Raw genomic sequence first — 6,000 nt, 5'->3', positions numbered from 1 at the left:
GAGCCATATCCCCAACCGTTTATTTATTTATTTTATTTTGAAAAAGGATCTTGCTAAGTTGCTTAGGGCCTAAGTTGCTGGGGCTGACAGTGAACTTGGAGTCCTCCTGCCTCAGATTCCTGAGTTGGTGGGATTTCAGGCATCCACTGTGACCAGCCAAACAACCCAGTTTTTCAATGGGCAAATTTCTTGAATGGTCATTTTTCCAAAAATGTAAACAAATGGCCAAAAAACATATGAAAAAATATTCAACATCATTAGGCATTAGGGAAATGCAAGTCAAAACCATGATGGCACCACTGCACAAACACTAAGATGATTAAGATTAAAATAAGGAAATTTAGCGTTGGCAAGACTGTGGAAAAATTTAAATCCTCCACATTGCTAGTATGATATAAAATAGTGTCTGTTAATGTAAATGCTGTTCTTTGTTAAATACCAAATTCCCATTGTTTCTTTCTTCATTTCTAAATATTTTTAGTTGTAGATGGACACAATACCTTTATTTTATTAATATTTTTAAGTGCTGAGGATGGAATCCAGTGTCTCACACCTGCAAGGTGAGCACTCTACCACTGAGCCACAAGCCCTGCCCTTCAATTGTTTCTTGATAGTATATAGAGAAGCAATTGACTTTTTAAAAAATATATTTATTTTTTAGTTGTAGTTTGACACAATACCTTTATTTCACTTATTTATTTTTATGTGGTGCTGAGGATCGAACCCAGGGTCCCATACATGTGAAATGAGCGCTCTACCACTGAACCACAACCCCAGCCCCGGCAAATGACTTTTGTATATTCACCCTCTATACCAGCAAATTTGCTCTACTATACTTCTTAATTTGATTCTTTGGAATTTTCTATATGGATAATCATATAATCTGCAAATAAACAGTATCATAATACTGTACAGTATAAATTTCCCACTAACCACTGCTTCTGATAACATAACACAAATAAGTTGCATTTCCATGTGGTTGAAAATATTCAATTCCTCCAAAGTACATGTATGAAGACTCGAATTGGGTGTTAACATACTTTATATACAAACAGAGATAAGAAAAATTGTGGTATATACATGTAATAAGAATTGTAATGCAAAAAAAAGTACACGTATAAAGACATGAATTGGCGTGAACATACTTTATATACAAAGATATGAAAAATTGTGCTCTATATGTGTAATAAGAATTGTAATGCATTCTGCTGTCGTGTATTTAAAAAAATAAAATCAATTAAAAAAAAGAAAATATTCAATTCCCCTTAGACTTCGCTGACCTATTCAGAAGTGTACTATTTCATTCTAGATATTTGGGAATTTTCAAACTGTTTCTGTTATTGATTTCCAGGTTCCATTGTAGAAAATACATAGCCCAGAAAGTATCACTGAGACTCAAAGAATGTCAATAAAAACTTCCCAAACTAAACAACAACAACAAAATCCTGGGTCCTGTTGTCAAGGGCTGTGATAAAGAGAAAAAATGTCCTGGGTGCTGTGGTCAAGGGCTATGATCCACAAGGATCCTCAGCAAAGACAGGAGATATACTCAGCAGCTGGATCTGGTGCCTGTTAACCTGGGACAATACTCCTGCCTCAATTTCAAAGACAAGATACTATCTTTTTAATGTTTTTAGTTGGGCTGGGGCTATAGCTCAGTGGCAGAGCACTTGCCTAGCATGCGTGAAGCAATGGGTTTGATCCTCAACACTACATAAAAATTAACAAATAAAATAAAGGCAGTCTGCCCATCCACAACTACAAAAATTTTTTTTAAATGTTTTTTTTAGTTATAGATGGACACAATACCTTTATTTTATTTATTTAGCTGAGGATTGAACCCGGTGCCTCACCTGTGCTAGGCAAGTGCTTTGCCACTGACTTATAACCACAGCCGAAGGTACTAATTCTTTTTTTGGGATGAAACTCAGGGGAATTCCACCACTGAGCCACATCCCCAGCCCAATTTTGTATTTTATTAGAGACAGGGTATCACTGAGTTGCTTAGCACCTGGCCATTGCTGAAGCTGTCTCTGATCCTCCTCTCTCAGTCTCAGGAACTGCTTGGATTACAGGTGTGTGCCACCACACTAGGCTCCAAGGTACTATTTTTTGGGGGGGCTGGCACTGGGGATTGAACCCCGGGACTTGTGCTTGCTAGGCAAGTGCTCTACCAACTGAGCCATATCCCAGCCTCGGTACTAGTTCTTAATCACCAGCTGTTGGCTGTCTCTTTTTGTTAGTCGCAGGGCATGCCAACTGCTGTTGTCCACATGTCTAATGGTGCAGTCACAAAATAGGCACCTAGTTTAGGAAAGGGCTGCAAGGCAGAGCTGAGAGCTGGTGGTGCAGTGGTAGTGAGGAGAGAGGATGGGTCATGCCTGCAGAATAGAGGCTCTGTGTTGAAGCAGCTGGTTACACTCACCTTGGTGGGAAGCCTGAGCTGAGAAAGGGGCTTTGCTCTTTTTCTTTTCTGGTAAATTTGGTAGTGGGGGTGGGAGTAGGGATGAGGAAACCTCCCACTTTTCCACTGAGAGTAATCATATCCCAGCCCCTGTTCATGCTCTCCTCCTCATTGCTAGTTGCTGCCTCCCCCCAACACCTGTGGCCACATGTCTATTTTCATTTTTCTATTTGATCCCAACTTACAAGCATAGTATGAAAGTATTTGTCTGATTGGGTACCCGCTTGTGTTCATGAACACTTTAGTCAACTGGGAAATTAACCTCAAAATTGGAGGGCCCTCTCCCTGCTGCTTTGGTTTTGCCCACCCCTGACCACTTCACTGCTATCTTGCCCTGGCTGCCTCTATCCCTCTATACCTCTCTCAGTGGCCTATAGACTCCAAAGGTCTGCCTCTTTCTATATACTGCCCAAACGTTTTTAAAATCAAATATCTATTTTTTAGGTACATATATTACATTAAAAAAGAACATAACATCACTTCAGCCAAATAAAGGCTGTATGAGTTGTCTACCTTCAGAAAAATCTCTATGACAGACTCTTTAGGGTTTTTATTGGCTATTGAAGTTATTGGGGTCAGGGCTAGGGGAGTCTGTTAAGTTATCAGGCGGTATGGTGCAAAAGGAACCCCAAGCCCAATAAGACCCATATCCATACATATGCCAAGTCCTCATTGGTGAGTTTTGGTAGATACTGCTTTCTGGGACTCTCCTTGTACCAGCCCCTTGAATTTTTTTCCCCAGGGCCAATCCTGTGCTTGAAGTACTGTTTGCTCGATTTCCCAAGATGTTCAGTAGTAATGGTGGTCACTCCATGATTTGAGTATGAAGATTGCCACTTAATTGTTCCATTGCTTATTTTAAAACTGATGTGTTGGGCTGGGATTGTGGTTCATTAGTAGAGCGCTCGCCTAGCACCGGAAGAACCCGGGTTCGATCCTCAGCACCACATAAAAATAAAGGCATGGTGTTGTGTCCATCTACACCAAAAAATAAATATTAAAAAAATAATAAAATTAAAAGTGATGTGTTTTTTTCCCCTTCTTTTTCTTCCTCCTCTCCTTCTCCCCCTCCCTAGCATCAGGGAAAGCAAGATTAACTTTCATCAAGTCCTGTGCTGAACTATTCATGTCCTTCAGCTCAGTGACCACAAGAATGAAAGCTCTGTCAGGAAGATGTGCTAACTTGGGAACTGGTATCTGCAGGTCTGAGCAACCACTATTTCAAGGCCATCATCTATGCGTGAATCATGTCTTCAGACAGGCATACCCATAGCCAAGTTCCCAAATTTCTTTTCAAAACTTTTGCCACCCCTCACCAAGAGGACAGTAGCTCTTGACATTCAAGTCTGCTATTCTCCTCATTTGCTGGCAAACCAGTAAAACCTCTTTTTTCTTTTTGTCAAAACCTTGTCCTCATTACTGTTGCACCAGTGACAAAAAAAACAAGCTTTCTGCAACATGATCTTGAACTAGCAGATTAAGTCCAGTACTTATTTTTATCCAAAGTTCTTCTACTTATTTAAAGAACTCCACCATTGAGCTGGGGTGGTAGAGCACATGCCTAGCGTGTGTGAGGCACTGGATTTGATTCTTAGCACCAAATATAAATAAAATAAAGCTACATTGACCACTAGTGTGTGTGTATAATTTTTAAAAACTCAATCATTATGCTTACTCAAAAAAAACCTTTTTGTAACCTCAAAAGGTCTGAGATACTCAGCAACTAGCTCTGAGTATCAGACAAGTCCTCTATTTTCCTGGACATCTGTAATCACATCTGCAAGATGAGATATGAGCACAAGAATATAGAGGAGTCATCCAAGCTGGAATGTAAGTCCAGGGTACTAGCAGTTTATTCTCAAAATAAGCTTCTCAACCTTATAATACTTTCCTTCCTTGAAGCACAAAGGTTTCTTTGCCTGTTCTGTTGTTATTGTTATAATTCTTATTAATATAATTATTATTGGTACTGGTGTTGAACCCAGGGCACCTGTACCACTGAGCTATATGCTCAGCCTTTTTTATTTATTTTTATTTTTATTTTTTTTTTAATTTTGAGACGGGGGCTAGGGCTATAGCTCAGTGGTAGAGTGCTTCCCTAGCACAGGTGAGGCACTGGGTTCGATCCTCAGCACCACATAAAAAGTAAATAAACAAAGTTATAAAAAATTTATTAAGGGGCTGAGGCTGTGATTCAGTGGTAGAGCACTTGCCTAGCATGTGTGAGGCTCTGTGTACCATTCTCAGCACCACATATAAATAAATGAATAAAATAAGGGTCCATACATGTAAAAAATATTTTTTAAAAAAATATATATATATATTTAAAAAATAAAAATAAATTTTGAGACAGGTTCTTCCTAAATTGCTGAGGGGCTTGCTAAATTGTTTTTTTTTTAATTTTTTAATATTTATTTTTTTAGTTTTTGGCGGACACAACATCTTTGTTGGTATGTGGTGCTGAGGATCAAACCCGGGCCGCACGCATGTCAGGCGAGCGCGCTACTGCTTGAGCCACATCCCCAGCCCTAGCTTGCTAAATTGGTGAAGCTGGCTTTGAACAATCCTCTGGCCTCAGCCTCCCAAGTTGCTGTAATTACAGGTGTGGGCCACTGTGCCCAGCTGAATTTTTCTTTTACAAGATGATATCTTATCCTGCGCTCCCTCTGGTTTGTCTGATGAGGGATCTAATGGACAATGTGTCCTGGGCACTACCCTGATGGGATTGCTGGGTTCCTCCAGTGCTCTGTATATTTGTGGTTTGGGGCCCCGGAACATTGGGCCCCCCTGTCCATTTTTTGGCAATGGAGCCCGATGCCTTTCTCCACGATATCGTGGATAAACACCTGGTCCTTGTTCATTTTTTGATAATGGAGTACCCTCTATGGTGGTTTGAGAACGGCATTCATTAGCCCAATATCTCCCTCTACGGCATCGTGGGCAAATACCCGGTATTCTACTCCTTTGATACCTAGTTTTGTTAAACCCTCCTCCTATGGGGCAATTCCTTTTAAAATGTCCTGTTTGTTCACAATTGTAGCATGTTCTTGGCCTGGCATCTAAAGCCTGTTTTACTGCAGCTGCCATGATTTGCCCTTGTTCATTAATGTCTCTGGCATCTAAAACCTGTTGTACTGCAGCTGCCACGACTTGCCCTTGTTCATTAATGTCTCTACATAATTTAATATATGTGTTTAAATCTTCATGTCTCCATGGTCTAATGACTTCTCTGCACCAACGATTCGCTTGCTCATAAGCCAGTTGTTTTATTAATGGCATTGCTTGTTCTGTATTCCCCAAAACTCTGGTAGCTGTTTGAATAAGCCTATCTACAAATTCAGCGTAAGGCTCATTAGCTCCTTGTATTACCTTAGATAATTGACCTTGTAAACCTCCATGTCCTTGTAAAGTCTTCCATGCCTTAATTGCATCTACAGCTATTTGTGCATATATACCAGGATCATATGCAATTTGTTGCTGCTGATCCTCATAAGGTCCCTTTCCTAACAACATATCTAGATTTCTCTGAGGATAAC

Source organism: Marmota flaviventris, chromosome X (genome assembly GCF_047511675.1).
Source record: "Marmota flaviventris isolate mMarFla1 chromosome X, mMarFla1.hap1, whole genome shotgun sequence".
NCBI classification, from domain to species: Eukaryota; Metazoa; Chordata; class Mammalia; order Rodentia; family Sciuridae; genus Marmota; species Marmota flaviventris.
Note: the sequence above shows the minus strand (reverse complement) of the source record.